General features: G+C 48.0%; 2 protein-coding genes across 6 annotated transcripts in view; one reads left to right on the top strand and one right to left on the bottom strand.

Annotated features, from left to right (window-relative positions):
• The window catches only part of LOC144806274 (uncharacterized), a 192652-nt gene that overhangs the window by 63740 nt on the left and 105160 nt on the right, over positions 1 to 23752 (top strand).
• Positions 1 to 23752, bottom strand: part of LOC144806292 (uncharacterized) — a 70610-nt gene that overhangs the window by 25146 nt on the left and 21712 nt on the right. For 4 of the 5 annotated variants that reach the window (XM_078672685.1, XM_078672688.1, XM_078672684.1 and 1 more), the window contains exons 2-3: positions 20206 to 20275; positions 3181 to 3243 (exon numbers count right to left, since the gene is read on the bottom strand). The gene's annotated coding sequence lies outside the window, so the exon portion shown is untranslated. The remainder of the gene's footprint in view (positions 1 to 3180; positions 3244 to 20205; positions 20276 to 23752) is intronic. The other variant, XM_078672687.1, reaches the window with a different exon arrangement.

The raw sequence follows: 23752 nt of genomic DNA, 5'->3' as shown, positions 1-23752 counted from the left end.
TTAGATGATCAGGCTGCACCTCTTTTCCGACTGCAGACCTCCTAAGAATCTTGCAAAATACTGACTGCTGACAAAATGCAGTGGCTAGCCTTTTATTCAATGTGTTAAAAAAATGCACCCGATAGACATGTTTCAAGGATCACGGCTAGAGTCAGGGCACTTGCAGGTTATGTATTTTTATGAAAGCAAGAGCTCTGATTGTTCAATTTTCCCAATTTGTTTTTAAAAGTTGCTGTTATTTCCTGTTTCGCATAATACCTCTGCTGTCCTTGGGCATTTTGCTTTTCACCTGCATTGCAGTCGCACGCAAGCCACGTCTGGAGAATGGAATGTAAACAAACCAACCCATTAGTATGTAAAAATGGATCTCTTTAAATGCAGTGTGTGTGTGTGTGTCATGCATGTGATCCACATTGAACTCATCTTATGTTTCCTATCCTAGCTTATTGAGTGATACTCGCTTACTGCCAGCCGGGCCAAACCGCACTTGTGTCTTTAGACACGGTGGAAGCATGAAGGGCCTGGATCCGGCGTGCAGCTACTAGGTGTGTGTGTAGTGATGAATTCAAAGGGCTGTGTGTGGTGCTGATCGTGGTAAATTGTTGCAGTTCATTTAAGCGATGATGAGATGGGAACGCAGTGTTTGCCAGAGAGATGCAAAGCAGCAGCCAGAGCAAGGCAGCTGTATTCTAATTCAACCTCAGCCATTCCGGTGTTATGAGGCAGCGCCGTAATATGCATTTTTGTACCCCCTTCCCCCAAGCCTGGTTTTGCATTATTGCCCCTCCACCTCACGCCTTGTCGCATCAGTGTCCCACCCCACACTCCCCCGGCATGGTTTTGCATCAGTCCCCCCACACCCAACCCCCGCCTGGTTTTGCCTTAGTGCCCTGCCCCACCCTACGCCTGGTTTTGCATCAGTGCCTCTGCCTCCCCTCCATCACGGCTGGTTTTGCATCAGAGATTTGTGTCTACTTTTCTTTCCTGAAACGACACTCATTTATGAGAGACAGAGTCCAACCCTATAGTATTGTTTTAACGCTGACAGGTGCATGTGCATGTTTAAGTTATTTTACTTTAACTCACACGTTAAAATGTATTCTGATTCCAAATATAACTGCAGAATGTTTCCTTCACAACATTATCCTTTGCAAAGGGGCCTCTGTGTGATATCTGTACAACAACAAAAAAGTCACCCAAGGCAGTCTAAGGGTCACCAATCTGAAAGGTATATAGGCTGAAAATGCGCAGAAAGGAAATATCCAAACCCAAAAATAAAATAAATATACCCAGACGTAACGGAAAGGAAAGATGTGACTTTCACCTAGATGTGATGAAAAGTCAGCTTGAAGGAACTGGGAAATACTCAGGGTTGTACAAAGAGGCATACCCTTCCTCATTTGAAAGAACGAATGTCACTGTGAGCACCTCAGAGCAAGATTTGTGTGAGTCGTCCAAATATGAAGCGAATTTCAATAATCTTAATGGAAGCAAGTGTTAGAGCTGGCAGCAGTCATCTTTTGGCAGGAGAGTATGTGGGAGATGTTTCAATTATATGGTTTGCTCGGGCGAGGAAGTGTGTCTTGAATGATCACATACTAAAAGGGTCTTGTGTGTGCGTACTGTAATCCACGCAAGTTGCGTGTTGGGAGCAATTCAATTAGGCCGATAGCAATTTGTATAGTTGGTAGGCATTGACGAGCAGAGTAAATTAGTGGTCATGCACGGAAAAGATTACAAAGTTTGAGACCAATAAGTTTATTCATAAGACTAATAATAATAAGACTATTTTGATGCAACTCGAAAAATTTTGCACACCATGGTAATTTACATTTGGATTCAAAGGTAAGTGAAAGTGATCGGACGGAGGCAGAGGGGAAAGCACGGGAAATAGAAATAAGCAACTTAATGACCTGTGACGGAGGAGACAGATGGCGGCTGCGCGCGTGAAGGCTCGTGTGAACGCAAGCGTGTGGCCAACCAGTAGCACTTTGAAAACTCACCTACTAAATGTCTCTCCGAACAGCACATGCGCTAGCTCAGCGAGACCTAAAAAGTGTGTTACAGGCGACCAGGTGTCTCTTGCCCCTGACTTCTGAGGACGTAATGGTCCATAGTTAGCAGCAGCAACATTGCAAAGTGTCAAAAGCCTGATTTAGAGTTTGCTGGCCGGGTTACTCAGACACACACATGACGGATATCCTGGCCGCCGCATTACTAGCACCACTGAATATAAATATGGGAGCCTGGTTTCTTTAGTACTTTCTATTTCTCTTGTTTTTATTATCTTTATTTTACTCCTATTGCTTTTTCTGTTTCTCTCTTTCTGGTTTATCTTTCTTTAATTTCTTAATTTAAGAATGCTTAGCCTCCTAAAGCATTTTATTTATTCATTTGTATTTTTTCTTTCCTGTCATCGGGAGAACTGACAACAACAAGAAATCCTGAGATCTACAACATTATTTGAAAAGTGTGGAAAAACCACTACCAGCTAATTCATCCAGTAAGAAAAGATAAACAAGGTGAAACAGAACTAGTGACTAAGCCCAACAGCCCTAACTTTTGGGCATTTCCCTTTTTTTCCCTCACTCACCCAAGGGTGACATGCTTCATCATTTGAGATTCTCCTCCCAGAGGAAAAACCTAGTTCCTCTGGGGGCTACAACCCCCTTTCTGAAAATTAGGAGCTCAGGGATGTTTTGTTAATGGAGTTGGATATACTAAATCTACAAATGAAGAGCTAGTGGTGTGAATGAGGGTGCAGCGCAAAATAATACAATTGTGAGGAAGTGCAATTAAAACTGGCTCAAAAAACGCTAAAAAAGCCTTTATTGTGAGGCGTTCTTGGCCAGGATTAAAAAAGCAGTGCACCAGCAGTATAAATTACAAACCGCGATGGTGAAGGAGAACTAGTTGGTCAACATGTTTTAGCCATTCTGTCTAAGAGGAGGCTAGGCTTTCTTCAGAACCTGTGATGCTGCTGCGACCAAAAGTGAAAGTGAGTGTGAGAACGTAAAAGGATAGAGGGACAAAGAAATTTTTGTCTTAGTGTGCCTGTTTCATAAAGAAAAATACCTATAACCAAACAAACAACATTGTTAATGTCATGATCATGGGTATAATAGATGTACAGTTGTGTTTCACACATGAAAAAGAGAAAGAACAAAGGAATTGACTCACCCGTAATTACTAGGTAAGTTACCGCACCTCTACCTGGCAACCGCTCAGAAAAGGGGCACTGCTCTAAAAAAAAAGTGGTGGTAAACAATTTGTGAGAATCATGTCTTTTTATCACAAGGGGATGTACCAAATGTAACAGTCACCTTAAAAAGCAAGTGTATAAGGAGCTATACTTGAAAGAGGGAGACTAACACGGTAAAAAAGAAGAACAAGCATTTACCATGCAATAGGTCTCGGGTTAATTAAGTTTGAGCTATTGGCATTGCTAAATATTGCAACACCATCTGCAACAAAAGTCTATAAATTGTAGGCCAAAAAAATGTGTATTTATTTTTGTAGCAATGGTGGCATGCTGCGCTTTAGATGAATATGTTTAAAAGTTAAGTGCGCCATACTGCGATTGCTACAATAGGTAATTGTGGATGTGATAACAATTGATGTGTGCACTGATGCTGGTGGTGTGTGTGCCTGGTAGAAGTGTGCACTGCCGGCTGGTGGTGTGTGCGCCTTGTAAAAGCGTGCACTGACGGCTGGAGGTTTGTGTGCCTGGTGAAAGCGTGCACTGACGGCTGGTGGCGTGTGCCTGGTGAAAGCGTGCACTGACGGCTTGTGGGGTGTGTGTGTGTGTGTGCCTGGCGAAAGAGTGCACTGACAGCTGGTGGTGTGTGTCTGATGAAAGCGTGCACTGACAGCTGGTGGTGTGTGTGTGTGTGCCTGGTGAAAGCATGCACTGACGGCCGGTGGTGTTTGGGCCCGGTAAAAGCATGCACTGATGGCTGGTGGTGTTTGGGCCAGGTAAAAACGTGCACTGACGGCTGGTTGTGTTTGTGCCCGGTAAAAGCGTGCACTGACGACTGATGGTATCTGTGCTTGGTGAAAGTGTAAACTGACGGTGTGGTTGTGTGTGTGGTTGTGTGTGTGGTTGTATGTGTGGTTGTATGTGTGGTTGTATGTGTAGTTGTGGTTGTGTGTGTGGTTGTGTGTAGTTGTGTGTGTGGTTGTGGGTAATTGTGTGTGTGTGGTTGTGTGTGGTTGTGAGTGTGTGGTTGTGTGTGTGTGTGTGGTTGTGTGTGGTTGTTTGTGTGTGGTTGTTTGTGTGTGGTTGTGTCTGTGTGTGGCTGTATGTGTGTGGTTGTGTGTTTGGTTGCAGTTGTGGTTGTGTGTGTGTAAGTGGTTGTGTGTGGCTGTGTGGTTGTGGTTGTGTGTGGCTGTGTGTGGTGTTGTGTGTGGGGTTGTGTGTGGGGTTGTTTGTGAGTGTGTGTGTGGTTGAGTGTGGTTATGTGTGTGCGGTTGTGCGCCTTGAGCTGGGAATCCTTTTAAATAAAAGGAGAGGCACGTGCACTAGTGCAGTATGCGCCTCTGGGTATGCACACAGACACACCCATACAAACACACTCTCGCATCACATACACACAAACACACATACAGACTGTGCTGGGGCAGGGCACATTTGCAGAAAGTATGGACACATGTCAACCTATCGGTTTTTTCTTTGGGAGTACTAGGTTCCAATAAAGCTTCTCGATTGTTATTTAAAGCCTGTTTAGAGGACTTCTTCACTAACTTCTTCGGATACTGTCTCTCCTGCAGTTGTTTTGTTAGCTGGGAAGCATGTTCCTGATATTTATACGGGGACGAACAATTCCTCCTTAAACGCAAAAGCTGTCCAAATGAAGATTATCACGCAATGCTTGAGGATGAAGACTATCATACATCAAGAGGAAGTTTCTGACCATGAGCTTTTTATAAAGTTCAGTACTCAGACCTCCCTCCCAGGGTGAAATCAAGACATCCAAGAAAGGTAAGCAGTTGTTTAACCAAGTTTTGAACTCAATGAGACATGTGTATGTGCTGCGCCAGACTATAAAGACATTGTCAATATACCTTTTCCACACACGTATGTGGTCTCTGTATGGATTATTTATACTGAAGATGTGTTCCTGCTCAAACAAATGAACATACAAATTGGCCAGGCTGGGAGCAAAAATGCTCCCCTTTGAAGTACCATACACCTGGAGGAACAGTTGTTCTTCAAATTGGAAGAAATGTTCTTTCATAGCTAATCTGGCACAGTTGATAATGAAGGAGACCAGCGTAGTAGAGTTTGGAGGATTATCCAGCAGAAGGGCCTCAACGGCAGTGAGAGTTTCATCTTGTGGAATGCACGTATAGAATGACTCCACATCGAAGGAAACAATGTAATCCTCTTCAATATCGAAACTGAGATCACTCACCAGGGTAAGGACATCTTTAGTATCTTTCAAATAGGTGGGCATCTTCTCCACAAAAGGCCGCAGAAAAAAACTGCGATAGAGGTTCTAAAAGTGATCCTAGGCACAGATATGCTTACTAGTAGGATCTTTTGAATTCTGCATGAACCTATTACTAATGGTCCTAGTTGTAGATGTCCTTTAGAAGTTAAATATAGGTTTCTGATGTGAGTTAGGGTGGGTATGTGTGAGAATGTGTATGAGAGAGAGTGTGTGTCAGTGTCTGTCTGTCTGTGTCTGAGTGTGTGTGAGTACTTGAGCGTAGAAAGACGGCTCTCAATATAGTATACCAAAAAGAGGTATAGTGTGCAGAGTCCAGTGGGAGAGCAGTTAGAAGTATCTGAGGGGAGTGTTAAGCATGTGTTGTAGACACAGTGGCAATAAATGACACAATAAATGGCATACACTGTTGTACACACAGTGGCAATAAATGGCACACACTCAATGAATAAATCAATTTATGAAATGACACTTGGTTAGATTTATTTTGCGGAACCACAGAATTTCATCTTACGTAAATATGTTTTGCAATAGAAATACTGTTCAATATAAAAAGTGAACAATTAGTACAATTTCCAGACTTTGCAATGATAACCTATAGGGTGAAGCAAACATTCAACATACGTATAAGCACCATCTACTTACAAGACCATTCTTCGGAAGTTAAGGTCAGTATTGGACAAGGTTCAGTTCAGAACCAACAGTGCACCACCAGCGGCACGTGGGCGCCCAGGTGCAAGTCCAAGGTTAGAAACCCCATACAAACTAAGGGGGACTGGGGCAATCGGACAGAGGATGCTTACAGGTATGTAACAGCGGCTTGGGGGAACTAGTCTCTGGTGGTTGAGGCCAACATTGACATGGCCCACAGCAGCACCATGACTACACCACACCACCAGCGGCACAGGGACGTCCGGGTGCAGGATGCCAACACAGCATCAAAGACAGGCTAAAGTGGAAAAGGTCTGCAGGCTCAGGCCAGTCGAAAGAAACCAAAAGCTGTAATGGTAAGTTTTGATTCTCGGGGACGTAACAACACTTTTTGTCCTCTTCACCAAAGCCCAGGACGGATGGTTGCAGGGGTGCCTTTTTGGTGTCAGAAAAGGCATACCAGAGCAGGTCACGGTTGAGTGGGTCTCCTTGCAGAGGCTGCAGGTAATGTTGAGGAGTCCAGAAGAGGTCAGCTCATGGTGGACTCTTGCTCTAGACTGACTGGAGGCGATCCTCTAGAAAGGAGCTAATCCAGCTAAGGGCTGAGGCGTGAATGCCAGCCTATTTGACGCGATCCACCAAGATACCATGGTCGACCGTGTCAAAGGCAGCCGAGAGATCCAACAGCACCAAGGCGTGAGGAGTACCCCTGTCAGCCTTCTCTTGCAGGGAGTCCAATAACACCAGAATTACGGTGGGCAGGCCGAAACCCAGCTTGTTGTGAGTCGAGATAGTTGGATTGTTCAATAAAATTGGGCACTCACTTCACCACATGAGCCTGCAGTACCTTTGCCAGGTACGGGAGCAAGGAGATTGGGTGGTAAATCAACAGGATCTGGTGGTCTGCCCTTGATTTCTTCAGAAGGGGAACCACAATTGCCTCTTTAAAGGCCTTAGGGACACAACCCTAGAATAGGGCCTCATTCAGAAGAGAGAAGGCTGGACCCGGGAGGCCGGTGAAGGTTTCTTTTAGGACGTGTGGTGGGCAGCAGCCCGTAGGGGGTCCAGATTTTACTTTAGACAAAAGGTCCAAAAACACCTGTGTACAGTAGTTCTCTGCAATCTTCTCTGCTGGTGCAGATCGGTAGTGCCTGGCTCTTCTTAGGTCATCAGGAACTGAAGTTCAGGGACTGGGGATGCCATCTAAAAACTAGGGCGTTACAAGGAAGTGACATGTAGTGTCCAATGGGCCCTTTGCCTGGGTATCTAGGCTCTCTAACATGCCCACCTTATGTGAGAGAAGGACACATTCCTAGCCCTAACTGGACAAGTCCCACCATCTTCATGATGATGGGCACTGAAAAGTGTACTTGACCTAGCCTCCAGCCTCGAGGGGTGGAGTTGGCAGAGGGGGGCCTATTCTATCAAAGGTTTACCGCCTTTCCTGCCACCAACAAGGGGGAGAGGACAGGATGGAGGCCAGCTCCTTCGAACAGGAGAGGCTGGGGTCGCATTACAAAGGAGGCAAGACCTTTGAAGCTCCCCACCACGGATGGCTCTTCCTGTCCAGGGCAGACGTGAACACCTCCACCCAGAAAAGGCATTGTTCTCAGCCTCAGAGTACGCAGGCACTCTCCCCTAAGGTCAGAACACACTCTGGTGGTAGCAGGCTGGCTCAGGCCAGTCAATGACCACACTAAGGATTGGTAGGTTTCAGGGGACCCCTCTAACGGGCCATCTGTGTGCAATTTGTAATAAAATTGACACTGGAATCAGTGCAAGTTTATTACGTTGAGATGCTTGGTGCCAAACATCACATATTTCAGTGAAGCCATCATGGAGCTGGCGAACTCATAATGACGAGTGTCCAGCCTATGTACGTACTATGACTTCCCTGGTCACTTACAATATCCAGGAATTGACCAGGATATTGCAGGGGCATCAGGGGCATTTCATGCAGATATGCCCTCACAGGGAGAAGAGGATGTGGTGCAGCATCCAGAGCTGCTGACTCGGGAACTGGGGATCTGGGTTCGAGTGTCTGCTTCAGCGCAACAACCTGTGATTCTGGGCAAATCACTTTATCTCACTGTGCCCATAGACAGCGTCTGGAAACCCTTGCGGGTGATGAGCCGCACTATATGAATCTGCGAACTTTAAATTTAACTCACTGCCTGAGATATGAGAAGACACCCCTCTAGCAGTGTTCATGGGTATGGCACACAGGTCGGCTCTTCAGTTTTGTCTGCACTGAGACACTCAGGCTGCTGTGGCAGTATGCATGTGCTTGGTGAGGGATCCCTTAGGGACCCTCTTTAACCACAAGGAATTTGGTACCCGGGGTAACTCTTACTAGGAACTTATATGTGAGCTAAAGGGGTGCCAATTGTGGAAATGACGGGAACAGTTTAGGGAAGGAGATCTGGCACAGGGGGCCTGGTTGGCAGGGACTCTGTGCACTTCCAGTCGAAAGCACAATATTTTTCAGGCAAAAAGTGGGGTCTAACAATGCCCAAAAGAGGCACGTGTATTCATGACACCCTCCCCCCACAAATGAAAGAGGATGAGACTAACCTTCCTCTACAGAGTCTTCGTCGTCCTCTTGGTGGACAATGTGAGTAATACAGGGATACAGGGCCTGGCCCTTACGTGGCTTACGTCTTTCCAAGTGGATCACACTCAAGCTGTACGCTTTGCCCAATTCTCTATCTCTAAAGTCAAATTGACTAGTGGGGTGCCGCAGGGCCCCTCCCTGTCACCGAACCTTTTCAATCTGTATCTGTATCCTCTAATTCAATCCTTAGGCTAAAGAAGAGTATGCACTTTCAACTACGCAGATGATCCTCAACTGATCTTGGAAATCGACAAGTCTGCAGCCTCCGTTAGTAACTTTCAAACTACCATGTGACATACTGGTAGTTGGATGAACAGTAACCACCTGAATTTAAACCCAGACAAAACTGAAATGATCCTAATTGGTGGGTCCTGGAACTCTAATTTTTGGACGACTTAGTTGGGAAACCCCACCCCTACCATCTAGATAAACTAAAAGCCTTGGCGTCACAATTGACTACGATCTGTCTATGAAATCCCAGATTGGGACGGTGGTCTCTAACTGCTTTTTTCAGCTCTGGAAGATCAGGAAGATGAACATAAGTTACTTACCTGTAAACTGTGGTTCTCCAATATTGGTATCTTTGATAGATTCACATGCTTGAATCATTCCCCGTCGTCGAAGTGCGAGTCCCACGGTACATAGAATAAATAGCAATATAGCAATAGCATAGCTAAAAGAACAATAGGAAGCATTGTAACATAGAAGTTAATCGGAAAAAATGTGTCACTTTAATAACTTGTCCAAGTCATTAAATATGGTCCAAACTCCAGCCAATCAGGCAACAGCACCCTCTGGAACCTTATACTTAGAGGCTCAGGCTCTCAGATTTTCAAGCACAAGTGTAGCATAAGAGCCAAGGAGAAGAGGGGAGCCTCTGAGGGAAGGTGGGTGGGTTGCATGTGAATCTATGAAAGATACCAATACTGGAGAACCACAGTTTTCAGGTAAGTAACTTATATTCTTCTCCAGTATTGGGGTATCTTTCATAGATGCACATGCTTGAATCAGAGTAGACAGCAGTAATTCGAGAATTGAGCATTAGTAAACCATAAGTACATTGTAAACAGAGTACGAGAGAATACATATACGTATATTACAGTATAGCAGTAAACATGGGCACATCTGCAAAAGCAGAAATATATACATATATACAATGTGTGCAGGAGGAGGTAAGAAACAGAGTCTCACCTTACTTAAAAAGAATATGTAGCACCGCTTGCCCCACAGCAGTGTCAGCATTGTTGGCAGCTTCCAGACAGTAGTGCTTGGTCGCAGCTCTGCAAATCTGATGAAGAGGCACACCAGCAAAGAGAGCAGTAGAAGAGGAGACTGCTCTAGTAGAGTGCGCTTTAATCGTTGCTTGAAGTGTCTTGCCTGCTTGCTGATGGCAAAAGGAAATTGCACTAGATATCCGACCTGCAATAGTCTGCTTAGCAACTGGAGGTTCTTTATGCATCCTGACGTAGGCTATAAAGAGCTGATCAGTTTTACGGATACTGGTTGTTCTTTGCAAATAAAATTTCAAACATCTCTTAACATCTAGAGAATGTAAAGTCTTTTCTGCTGGAGACTGTGGATTAGGGAAAAAAGTCTTTAAGATGACCGGCTCATTTCATTGGAAATCAGATGGAATTTTAGGAATAAAGGCCGGATTAGTGTGGAGCACCACAGGGTATTTGGTGAATTGAAGAAAAGGTGGTTTGATAGTAAAAGCCTGTATCTTACTGCCTCGCTGAGCCGAAGTAAGAGCTAAAAGCAGCAATGTCTTCCAGGAGATTAATTTCAGATCAACCCTATGAAAGGGCTCAAAAGGGGACTTCATGAGTTGTGCCAACAAAATGTTCAGATGCCAAGGAGGAGGCGGGCGTCAAATTGGGGGGAACATCCGAAATAAGCCTTTGAATTTTTTTTGAATAATTCTTGAAGAATAAAGAGAATTGGAGCCATCCTGCCAGAATCTGTAGATTGCGGACAGAAAAACCTTCAGAGTAGAGTGAGAGAGGCCTGATTTTGCTCATGATTGATTGATTGATTGAATAAAATTTATATCGCGCAAAACAATAACCCGAAGGCATCAAGGCGCCTACCAAACTTGATCAAAACAGTGACTTACTACAGATACGCTTGCACAAAGAGGTATGTTTTTAGAGCCTTTTTAAAAGTTTGGAGAGTAGGCAGGGATCTTATTTCCAAAGGGAGGGCATTCCACCACTTCGGCGCAAGAGTGGAAAAAGCCCTACCTCCCCATTTCACTTTCATGAAGCGGGGAACAGATAGCAGGAGTTTGCTCGAAGACCGCAGGTACCTTACAGGAATGTACCTAAACAGGATAGATCCAACACCGGTACGATTATTTCTAGCCAAAGCCCTGTAGGTCATACTCAAAATCTTAAAGTGGATGCGAGACTCAACAGGAAGCCAATGCAACCGCTTTCTAGCCGCTGTGACTGAAGTACATCTCGGAAGATCTAGAACAAATCTGGCAGCGGCATTTTGGACCACCTGTAAGCGCTGCAGCAGGGCCTTATTTATGCCCGCATACAGCGCATTACAGTAGTCCATCCTGGAACCAATAAGGGCAACAGCAAGTTGTTTCCTCGCCTGCAAGGATAAATAGTGCCTAATCTTCCTTAGGACATGAATAATGCCCCAGCAGGAGGAGATGGTACGACTAACCTGTTTGCCCATATCAAGGGAAGGGTCAATCACCACTCCGAGATTTTTTGCGGAGGAGGTAGGGGTGGGACAGACACCTAATGAATCTGGCCACCAACACGATGACCAGATGTCCTCTTTCCCTCCGAACACCATCACCTCAGTCTTCTCTCCGTTTAGTTTAAGCGTATTCAAGATCATCCATTGACCGACTGCCTCCATACAAGATCTAAAATTGGAGGCAGTCTGAGTGCTAGCCTGGGAGAGAGAGACGAGGATCTGAGTGTCATCCGCATAGGAGACTATCTCCATCCCATAAGAACTAATAAGCCTGGCAAGAGGGGTCACGTAGATGTTGAATAGGGTCGGACTAAGTGCCGATCCCTGAGGGACCCCCCATTGCACAGGATGGGATGGAGATAGGAATTCCCCCAGCTTCACTCTTTGAACTCGATGAGTGAGAAAGGATGTGAGAAGATCCAAGGCAGTGCCTCGTACACCAATCTCATTGTACGAAAAAAGGCAGAAGCTGCTCTGGCGTAGAGGAACAGGGTGAACAATTGAAGCTTCACACTAAAGACAGAACCGTTTCCACTTGAGTTTGTAGGTTTTGATAGTGGAGGGTGCTCTAGTGTTAGTGAGGACCACCCTGCAGTTGGAGGAATAATCAAATTGGCAAACTCATAGTGTGCAGGCGCCAGGCTGCCAATCGCAGAGAAGTTGGATCCAGATGGCAGATCATGCCGTGGTTCATAGTAAGAATATTCGAAATTGGGCGCAGCCAAATTGGATTGCACTCTGACAGGAGGAGGAGCTCTGTAAACCAGAATTGGTGAGGCCATTTGGGGGCTATGAAACGAATACGGCAGGGTTCTTTCGCATTTTCCAAAGCACCGTTGGGACTAGAGGAATCGGTGGTAAAGCGTAAGCATACATTTTTGAACAGTTCATAAAAAACGTATTCCAGCACGATTCTGGGTGGGGAAGCCAACTTGCATAGAATGGGCATTTGCGCTTCAGGTTGGTCGCAAATAAATCCAGATTGGGGCGTCCGCAAAGCTGAAAGATGCGGTCCAGCGTCGGCTGATGAAGTTCCCACTTGTGGTTTGACGAGACCGACCTGCTCAGGATGTCCGCTAGAAGTTGAACACTCCCGGAACATGGGCTGCTGTTAAAGTGATCAGATGTTGAATCGCCCTATCCCAAATTTGCTGAGCTTGTAGGGATAGCAAAGTGGATCTTGTGCCCCCTTGTTTGTTCACATAATGCATGCTTGTTGTGTTGTACATTCGGATCAACATTGAAGCTCCTTGAATGAAGGTGCAAAAGGACTTCAGAGCCAGGAATATCACCAGGAACTCCAAAAGGTTTAAGTGCCAAGTTGGTGGGTGTCCCATTTCCCCGTGACTGTGAGGACTTGAAGATGCGCTCCCCACCCTTCGAGGGAGGCGTCTGTCGTGAGGATGAAACTTGGAGCATCCACTACAAACAAACAGCCTGCTGAGATGTTAGGTATGCAAGTCCACCATAGCAATGCTCTTCGTATCTGGGACGTGATGTTGATGACATTGTCGAAGGACGCGGAGACTTGTTGCCACTCGTTGTCGAGTTCCTCCTTTAAGGGTCTCATTTTGAGGCGACAGTTGCGAATTAGGGGATTAGGGGAAGACAGCATCCCCAGAAGCGATTTGAACTGTTGAACAGAAACTTACTATTTTGTGCGCAGGAGAGTTGCCAGTTTGGAAATCCGCTGTTGCCTTCCGTTTGAGACAAAAGCCCTTGTTTGCTGTGTGTCTATGATGACCCCCAGATGGGCAGGTGGAGGAACTCTGGGGGGAGAATTTGAAGGAATTTCACAAATTTCAGAGTGTGGCCTCTGGACACTATGTCCAAAACCCATCTGTTAGAAGGGGCGATCCTAGAGGGCCAGGTTAGTCTCTCCCGACCACTCCGTGAACCACTTCTCCCACAAATAATGCTGAGTCTTAACGTGAGGTCCTCTCCGGGGAGGACTTCGAGTCAAGGATCGTACACACTGAGTTCACACCCCACTTATGAACAGACACCACACTGTTGCTTTCAATAAGTAAGTTCTTTATCAACAATAGAGATTTAGGCAAAATGTGATCGAGGGATCGTAAAGTCTCAGTGATGAGGAAGAGGGAAGCGGTACAGTCTCAATCTTTAGGCCAGCACAAAGCGTACCATGCGCACAGCTCTCAATCCTCGAGCCGGGGGATACGGAAGATGGCGACCGTACTGGCTGTTCTACTCACTTCTTCTCGAACCCGGTCGTATTGGTAGCGTCGATGGTCCAGCCGGACCAGAGTACTCCTTGAGCCGCGACGAGGTCAGCAGGGCTCGATTCGGAGTGAACAGAGTGTCTGTCAGTTCTTGAGGAGCCGCAAACATGTCAGCAGGGCTCAGGTTGTTCAACGAATGTTCTTTAGAGTTCAAGGATGAGCCGCAACGAGGTCAGCAGGGCTCCGAGGTTCCAGTTCCTTCTTCATGAGGATGAGCCGCGACAGAGTCAGCAGGGCTCGATAAGTTCCAGGTTTCCGGTCTTCTCCCCAAGGGTTGAGCCGCGATCAGATCAGCAGGGCTCTCTTGTCTAGGATACAACTGCCCGCTAGTTCTTGGACGAGCCTTGATATAGCGCAGTGCCCCTTTGATGTCCGGACCCTTGCAGGTGGGGATCCCTTGCCTCAGGGCTGGGCGTTGGAGGGTTCTGCTGGCTCTTTGATCCTTTAGAAGATGTGCCCGGGGATTCCCAGACGCCCAGCAGGGTCTTGAGCCAGTTCTCGGGGAGGCCAAAGGTGTGATCGAAACCAGCCCACAGGGGAAGGCCAGAGGTGTGAGAGAAACCAGTCTCCCAGGGGAGGCCGGAGGTGCAATCAAAACTCCTTGTCTTATCTCACTCAGGAAGCCCTCTACCCCCCAGCCGGGCATGGCGCGTCTGAAGCCTAAGTTTCGCAGGGCCTTATAATCAGGTATCAATAAATACTGGGAACTGCTGTTATATTTCCTCTGACGTCAAGACTGGTTAAAAGCTACTTCTTTTCAGCAAGAAGTACAAACAAAGATTATTGACATGCCTTACGACGGCGAATTACGTTTTGGCCAGCACATTGATGACGACCGCCGGGCAATAAAGAAAGACACTGACCCAGCAAGTGCTCTCGGAACTCTACAGTTTAAAAAGCCGCCCTTTGGTGGTGCGAGGGGTCGTGTCTCCACTTTTTTTTGGGGAGGTTACAACCAATACCGGCAGGACCAACCCTTTCAAGGCCAACTGCGCTACTCCTCCTCCCTGGACCAGCAGTCATTTCGACAACCGCAGGCTGTTTCTTACAAGCAGTACAGAGGGAAATCCTCCTTCACAGGTAGAGATTCCTCAAAAAAGCAATGATCACTGCCAACCGCTCTTCCCATCAATCCGACCAAATTTGGACGGCGGATCTCCCATTTCTTCTCCAATTAATCCACAATAATCAATCAATCAATCAATCATGCCATTTGTATAGCGCACTACTCACCCGGGAGGGTCTCAAGGCGCTTGGGGGGAGGGGTATGCTACTGCTCGAACAGCCAGGTCTTGAGTTGTTTCCTGAAGGCGAGATGGTCCTGGGTCAGACGAAGGTGGATGGGGAGGGAGTTCCAAGTCTTGGCAGCCAGGTAAGAGAAGGATCTTCCTCCGGCGGTGGCTCTTCGGATGAGTGGTACGGCTGCGAGGGCGAGGCTGGTGGATCGTAGCTGGCGGGTGGGCGTGTAGAAGGTCAGGCGGTCGTTGAGGTACTTGGGGCCCAGGTCGTGGAGAGACTTGTGTGCGTGGGTGAGGAGCCGGAACGTGATCCTCTTGTCGACGGGGAGCCAGTGCAGGTTCCTCAGGTGGCTGGAGATGTGGCTGCGTCGGGGGACATCCAGGATGAGTCGGGCGGAGGCGTTCTGGATGCGCTGGAGTCTTTTCTGTAGCTTGGCTGTGGTTCCGGCTTAGAGGGCGTTTCCGTAGTCCAGTCGGCTGGTGACGAGTGCCTGGGTGACAGTCTTCCTGGTCTCGGTCGGGATCCAGCGGAAGATCTTGCGAAGCATACGCAGGGTGTTGAAGCACGATGAGGAGACGGTGTTGACTTGTCTGGTCATCGAAAGGGAGGGGTCCAGGATGAAGCCCAGGTTGCGTGCGTGCGTGGTCGGTTGGCTTGGGTGCAGTGCCCAGGGCTGGGGGCCACCAGGAGTCGTCCCAGGCATAGGGCGAAGATCCCAGGATGAGGACTTCCGTCTTGTCCGAGTTCAGTTTCAGGCGGCTGTCCTTCATCCACTCGGCGACGTCTTTCATCCCTTCGTGTAGGCAGGTTCTGGCGGTGTCGGGGTCTCTGGTGAGGGAGAGGATCAACTGGGTGTCGTCGGCGTAAGAGATGATGTTGAGGTTGTGCTGGCGTGCGATGGCTGCGAGAGGTTTCATGTAGATGTTGAAGAGGGTGGGGCTGAGTGAAGATCCTTGCGGGACGCCGCAGCTGACTTTGGTGGCCTCGGAGCAAAACGGGGGGAGGCGGACTCTTTGTGTTCTTCCGGCGAGGAACGAGATGATCCACTCCAGTGCCTTCTCTTGGATACCGATGTTGCTGAGGCGCTGGACTAGGGTGCGGGGGCAGACCGTGTCGAACGCAGCGGAGAGGTCCAGGAGGATGAGGGCCACTGTTTCCCCCTTGTCGAGCAGGGTCCGGATGTCGTCGGTGGCTGCGATGAGGGCGGTCTCGGTGCTGTGGTTGACTCTGAAGCCGGACTGCGAGGGGTCGAGGGATCCGTTCGTCTCGAGGAAGGCGGTCAGCTGTCTGTTGACTATCTTCTCGATGACTTTAGCAGGAAAAGGGAGGAGTGAGATGGGGCGGAAGTTTTTGAGATCGGTGGGGTCCGCTGTAGGTTTCTTCAGGAGGGCGCTGATCTCGGCGTGCTTCCAGCTCTCGGGGAAGGTGGCGGTGTTGAAGGAGCCGATGATGATGTTCCGGAGTTGGGGTGCGATGGTGGAGTCGGCCTTGTTGAAGACGTGGTGTGGGCAGGGGTCGGTCGGTGATCCGGAGTGGATGGTGTTCATCGTGCGGGCTGTGTCTTCGGTGGTCACCGTGGTCCAGGTGCGAAGGGTGGCGGTGGGGGGTGTTGGTTCGACGGTTGGGTGCGTGGGTGGGGCGCCGAAGCTGTTGTGGATGTCGCCGATCTTGCGGTGGAAGAACGAGGCGAGGGAGTCTCAGAGGTCTTGTGACGGAGTGATGTCGTTGGTGCCGGTGCTGGGGTTGGAGAACTCCTTGACGATAGTGAAGAGCTCTTTGCTGTCGTGGGCGTTGTTGTCCAGTCGTTCCTTCAGGGATTTCTTCTTGGTGGTGTGGATGAGCTGGTGGTGCTTGCGGGTAGCGTGTTTGAGGGCGGGCATGTTGTCGGTGGTCCGGTCGAGGAGCCAGGCTTTCTCGAGGGTGCGGCAGGTCTTCTTGGAGTCCTTGAGGTCGTCGGTGAACCAGGATGCCTTCTTGCTTCTTGGTCTGCTGGGAGGGTTCTTTAGTGGTGCAAGGTCGTCGGCGCAGGCGGTCAGCCACTGTGTGAAGTTGCGGGCTGCTTCGTTGGGGTCCGTTGTGTTGGCGGGTGGGCTCTGGCTGAGGGAGGTGGTGAGCTGGTCTGCGGTGATCTTGCTCCAATTCCTGTGAGGTACCTGTTGCGGGTGGTGGTGGGTCGTGGATCTTTTGAAGCTGAAGTGGACGCAGCTGTGGTCGGTCCAGTGGAGTCCGGTGGCGTGGCTGAAGGTGATGTACTTGCTGGAAGAGAAGACGGGATCAAGCGTGTGGCCGGCGTAGTGGGTGGGGGTGTTGACCAGTTGCTTGAGTCCGAGGTTGGCGAGGTTTTCCAGCAGGGCGGTGGTGTTGCGGTCCTTGTTGTTCTCCAGGTGGAAGTTGAGGTCCCCGAGGAGGATGTAGTCAGTGGACGGGAGGGCGTGCGGGCTGATGAAGTCTGTGATGTCTTCGCTGAATTGTGTGCGTGGTCCCGGGGGTCCTACAGATATACAGTAACTACAGATCGATGGTGTTGGACCTGGCCTCGTGGCGTGGTTCCCCCATTCCTCTGCACCCCGATAGCCTAGCCCCGCACCCAGAAACCCCTGGTCGTCCCGTCCCCTGTCCGCCCCGCTCCCTACTCGACCCTACCACCAGACGACCATCTCCGCATTCCGCCATCCCTCCCCGGTACCGGGCGCCCAGAACCTGCATCAACCTACAGGGCCCCCGTCGCCATTACCCCTCCCGAGGTCCCTGACTCCCTAGGCCTTTCGTTGGATCCCCACCGAAACCAGGAAAACAGTCACACAGGCCTTCGTCACCAGCCGTCTGGACTACGGAAACACCCTCTACTCGGGAACCACAGCCAAGATCCTGAAGAGACTGCAGTGCATCCAGAATGCCTCAGCACGACTCATCCTGAACATCCCCCGCCGCAGCCACATCTCTACCCACCTGAGAGACCTGCACTGGCTCCCAGTCAACAAGAGGATCACGTTCCGACTCCTCACCCACGCTCACAAGGCTCTCCACGACACAGGCCCGAAATACCTCAACAGCCGCCTCACCTTCTACACACCCACCCGCCAGCTCCGTTCCGCCAGCCTCGCCCCCGCATCCGTCCCTCGAGTTCGGAAGTCCACCATCAGAGGAAGATCCTTCTCCTACCTGGCGGGGGACGCTACTGCTCGAACAGCCAGGTCGTGAGTTGTTTCCTGAAGGAAAGATGGTCCAGGGTCTTCCGTAGGTGAATGGGGAGGGAGTTCCATGTCTTGGCCGCCAGGTAGGAGAAGGACAAGGAGCCTTGTGAGCGTGGGTATGGCATGTATGTCTGCAACATGGCACTGTTTTAAAAGCAAAAAAAATGCTTTTGAAAGGGTTTTCATTATTTATCACCAACTTCTAGTTGGTGGTAAATAACGACTTCTTAAACCCCTGTAGCACTGATTTAAGTCCAACCTACATGTCAAAATACATATTCGGTAATTTTACAGAGTCGGTATTTTACCGAATCAGTAAAATTACCGATTCTGTATTTTAACATGCCCCTACATCCCAAAATCAAAATACCGGTCGGTAACGGCCGAAATCGTCCGTTACCGACCGGTATCTGCCTTCCTACATCTGGCCCACAGTCTCTAGCTGCAGCTAATATCAAGTGCACATACTTTCAAGATATCATCTGATGACTACAGTCTCACCCACATCCTTCATCTAACTTAAACTCCCCACTAAGCCCACTTATCATTCACGCCACACTCTCTACCACTGACCTTACTTCATACTTTCCTCTAAGATCACCACTTTGGGGAACACGCTGCTACTTCACTTACTGCCCCTCATCTCTCTTGTATCTCTTTGCTGAACACTCTCACTTTAATTCTTTTTTTTTCACCTATAGAACCGATTGCAATTCTCAAATCAGCCAATCCATCTTGCACACCATCTGACCTCTTCATGGGCATGAATGTTAAACACCTTTTTGGATACAATTCTTAGCTGAACCTCACTACTAAATCTCTCCAGCTTAACTAATATCTATTCACTGCTTCAAAACTACTATTGTATTATCCCTTCTCAAAATCCTACTTGCGACGGTTTCTCACATGGCTCAGTTAGACCCAGGGAGAAACGCTGCCATTTTAACATGGACACGTTCGACAAAGTTGCCTTTTCTTTCACATGATGACTTTTGACGCATTTGCATCTGTGAAAGTGAAGGATTCGTTTCCATGAAAACTACTTTGCTTACGAATTCCACTTCGTAAGAACACTATCACTACACCTTGACCAACTCATAAGGTCTGAACATACATTGTGCAGATGGGACGGTTTGTTATTCGTCCATGAGGCGAAGCAGCTATCAATAGATCATGGACAAAGGCGGCCTGACTAAGGTCTCGGCCTGGGAACAAGAATGCTTTTTGCTATCAATAAACAAGCATTTCTAGGTTGGGGTAGAGGAGCACTTGCTGTCATTGCAAGGTCACTCCCTGCTAAAACCTCAACTCAGCTGCTTGCCAATCACTCTGCGAGGAGGGATGTCTAACCTGTGAGCAAAACGGGTGTCAGGAAGGCCCTGTAGTAGACGAGGGGTTAGAGGATAAAGAGTGCCATGCCATCCCTTCATATCCCCTCCTATATTCACAGTCCCCTGTTACAGTTGGCCGTTTTGCTGCCAGCATGAAGTGGAGAGAGGGGAATCGGCAGGAGGCCCCTATAAGCCAGAGATGAGGACAGATTTCAGACGATACATGATTCAAGAAGGCGGGGCGGAGAGCCGGTCGGGTAGGTCAGTAGTTGGTCCAGCTACACGCAGCAAGGGAGCGCGAGGCAGAGAAACCAGCGAGGAAGACTAGAAAGACGGAGAAGACCTAACAACCTTCCGAGAGAGAGAACCGGAGCCCAGGGGAGGTCACAGTTTGTCCGCAAACGGAACACCCGAACCTGGCGGAGGAGGGAAAGCTGAAGCAGAAGGAGACCAGACCTCAATGAAGGACGCGTAGTCACTACGCCACGGCCCGGAGGGACGTGGCTCTTCCAGGTGCATGGGCGTCTAAAGGGGTTTTGGAAAGGGGCTCAGTCAGAGAGGGATGGGAGGGGAGGCAGAGGGGTGAAAGGGACCCAGGGAAAAGGAAATAAGTGAGACGGAAAAGAAAGACAAGAGCAGAAATCATTGGCTACTCTTTTTCTTTTTTGTTACTCCAACCTCTACCCCCTTCCTTCACATTTATGCATAGCTATTATTTATCCTTCACATCCTCCCTTGACTAAACCATAAAGCAAAAACACTTACCTGAGCCTTTTCCTTCTGTCCGAGGGACGACGGTGGCCGAGGCTCACCTAAGGGACTGAAGTGGAAGATTCTGTGGGAAAGAAGAATACAAAAGAGACAATCAATTACTGTGATTTCCTGTAATACTAAAAAAAAGTGCATACTAAGAAATTATTCTATGCACTGTGCTCCTTCTTGACCGACTCTTCTACATACTTGGTGTAGAATGTGGGCATAATTCCATTCGTCCAAGATAATGGAAAGCCTAATACAACAACTAATTCGTGGTCAAGAAAAATTAGAATGGGCCAGAGAGAGACAGATGACGACGGCCCAAGTGGCTTCGCTCATCCAGCAGGTTGAATGCATACATAAGGTTGCTGACGGTCCAACGCACTCAACCACGAGCCAACAGAGCCACCAAGGGGTACATGCAGGGCACCCCAACATATCCCTCCAGAAATATCAACCGGGCGAGGACCCGGATGTCTTCCTTACGAATTCCGAAAGGGCTGCCCGAGCTGTGGATGGCCGGAGGGGAAGTGGCCTTTCTTTTTACCACCGCTATTGACAGGGAGGCCCAGGCTGTGTACCAGGTGGCTAACCCCACAGGAAACACTCCTTACAAGGACATTAAGATTGTCATATTGGACCATTTGGGAATGGATCCCTAAGCATATCGGTCAAGATTCAGAAAGGAACGAGTTAACCCTGCAGATAACCCAAAGACAATATTTTTAAAGTTAAAGGCGGCTGCGGATACATGGTTAAGACCCCAAGAGAACAGCAAGGAACAAATATTGGTGGTCATTTATCTGGAGCAGTTTCTTGAGGCCTTACCAACACCCACACAGAGGTGGCTATGTCAACAGCCACATCTCTCTGTGGATCAAGCTGTGGAGATGGCATCGTCCTTTGCTCGGGCCCAACCAAAGACACTAGCTTTTGAACCTGATAGGTCCTCACGGTATTAATTATATCAATGAGAGGGAACGATGGGCTATGAAGGTCCAACATACAGGCCCACAAACTAGTGTAACAAGATTAGTATGAAGTTCCTGAGGGGGAATAGTAGAGAAAGAAAGGGGAGCAGGTGGAAACTAGGTATGTATTGCGAGGATCAGTGAACCCCAATGTCAGTGCAAAACCAAACAGGGAGGAAGGGTTCCTCCTATTCTGAAAAAGACCCTCACACACCCAACAAGCCTGTGTCTTGCTTCATCATTGGGCCTGCTCCTACTCGGGTCGGCGGTGCAATACCCGATCAGGCACCCTGAAAGGGGCCTACTTAGCGGAGATCCCAGACTGGAAGGAGCGACGGGGTAGGCTACACGCTGCCTGGACTGGTGTAACCGACACTACTCTATAAGATCTCCAGGCCCATAGGAATGAATGGGGAGGCATTCCTTATTACTGATTCGGTAAATACCAAATCGGTAATAACTAATATTACCGAATCAGTAAAATTTACTGATTGTTTACCTACATTCTATTTACTGATTCCTAAATAGAGAATCGGTAAAATTCGGTACTTAGGAATCGGTAAATAGAAATAACCTACATCTAGCCCTAAATGGGAAATTGGCTACTATTCTGATTTTACACCTACATAGGACTCCCCGGGGACACCGCCCTGCCTTCAAGATGGTTTAGCTGGCCCCATTAAGAGAGCGGGAATTTCCATATGGTCTGATCTGGGGGATGTAAACGGAATCCATCTGTGGGAATTCTTAAGAGCCAAGATAGGTTCTAGTTTCTCAAAGTTTAATTACCTACTACTTAAATCTTGGTTTGAGGCAGACAATGGGGGCATAAGAGGCATCTCGGATATAGAGATCCTCTTTCAATCTGTCCAGCCATTCAAGAAAGAAATTTCCATCTGGTATAAAAAAGCTTTTGGATGCAAATGATGTAGGAATTCCACCACAGTCATCGTCTTAGAACCAATCCCCCTTCGAATCCATGATGGGTGACCACCTAGAATCATCTTTAAAACTATTGTATAGGTTTATTAAACGAGCTAGTCTTAAGAAAAATCACTTTTTTGTCACTAACCGCATTTATTATACACCCGCCAGAATTGCTAAATTCGCCCACTTCCTGAGCCAAAATGTCCCAGATGCATGGCACCTAAAGCCAATCATATCCATATGTTCTACGAGTGCCCCGAGTTAGAGCGGTTTTGGAAGGGGGTACCTAAAGCCAATCATATCCATATGTTCTACGAGTGCCCCGAGTTAGAGCTGTTTTGGAAGGGGGCACCTAAAGCCAATCATATCCATATGTTGCACGAGTGCCCCGAGTTAGAGCGGTTTTGGAAGGGGGTACCTAAAGCCAATCATATCCATATGTTCTACGAGTGCCCCGAGTTAGAGCTGCTTTGGAAGGGGGCACCTAAAGCCAATGATATCCATATGTTCTACGAGTGCCCCGAGTTAGAGCGGTATTGGAAGGGGGCACCTAAAGCCAATCATATCCATATGTTCTACGAGTGCCCCGAGTTAGAGCTGCTTTGGAAGGGGGCACCTAAAGCCAATGATATCCATATGTTCTACGAGTGCCCCGAGTTAGAGCTGCTTTGGAAGGGGGCACCTAAAGCCAATGATATCCATATGTTCTACGTGTGCCCCGAGTTAGAGCTGCTTTGGAAGGGGGCACCTAAAGCCAATGATATCCATATGTTCTACGAGTGCCCCGAGTTAGAGCTGCTTTGGAAGGGGGCACCTAAAGCCAATCATATCCATATGTTCTACGAGTGCCCCGAGTTAGAGCGGTTTTGGAAGGGGGTAGGAGACTATCTGCGCAACATCTTCAAAGTTAACATTGAGGTTAATGGTTCATTGGTGTTTTTCGTTAATGACGGTCTTTCCACAGCAGACTTAACACAGACACACAGAGGGTTGTTGTTATGTCTGATTTTGCTTGCCCGCAAGGAAATATGTATAAAATGGAAAGATCCCCACCCTCCTAAAACAGAAGATTGGCTAAAATCCTCACTTGCAATGGCTCGCCTTGAACCTGCAGGAACCAGTGATAGATCAACGAATATTTGGCAACCTTTTATCACCATGGGCCGAGACTTGAGATTATTATGACATCTAAGGTAAAAATCAGCTGGTCCTATGATTAATTACAACAAAACCCCCAAAAAAGGGGCTGGTCGGGTGACCTAAGCAAGTGCAGGAAGCCTAAGGGTGCCCAGTTCGAAATTGATGGCTTTGAAAGATCGGCAGCAGCTTATTGATGAGATAAGGACAACAAAAAAAAAAGTATCATAAACATGTCACATATATGCAATTTCTCACACCTCGGGATCATAACATAACATCTGTTAGTGCAGGTGTGTCCAACACAGGCCCTAGAAGACTGGATCCAGACATATTTTCAGGATATGTGCATGAGCTAGATATATAAATAATTAATTAATATAGCAAATTGGCAAGGTCCTGGCTCTACTTGGTCGCCAGGGGCTATTAAAACATTCAAAAATATTGAGCAGAGTTTAAGAGCTGTCGTGCAGCCTCATGGGAAGTCCAAATCTGCAAACAGTTCTTTTAAATGTCAGCAC

This window comes from Lissotriton helveticus, assembly GCF_964261635.1.
Source record: "Lissotriton helveticus chromosome 1_1 unlocalized genomic scaffold, aLisHel1.1 SUPER_1_unloc_6, whole genome shotgun sequence".
NCBI lineage: Eukaryota > Metazoa > Chordata > Amphibia > Caudata > Salamandridae > Lissotriton > Lissotriton helveticus.
Note: the sequence above shows the minus strand (reverse complement) of the source record. Positions and strands in the feature narration are given on the sequence as shown.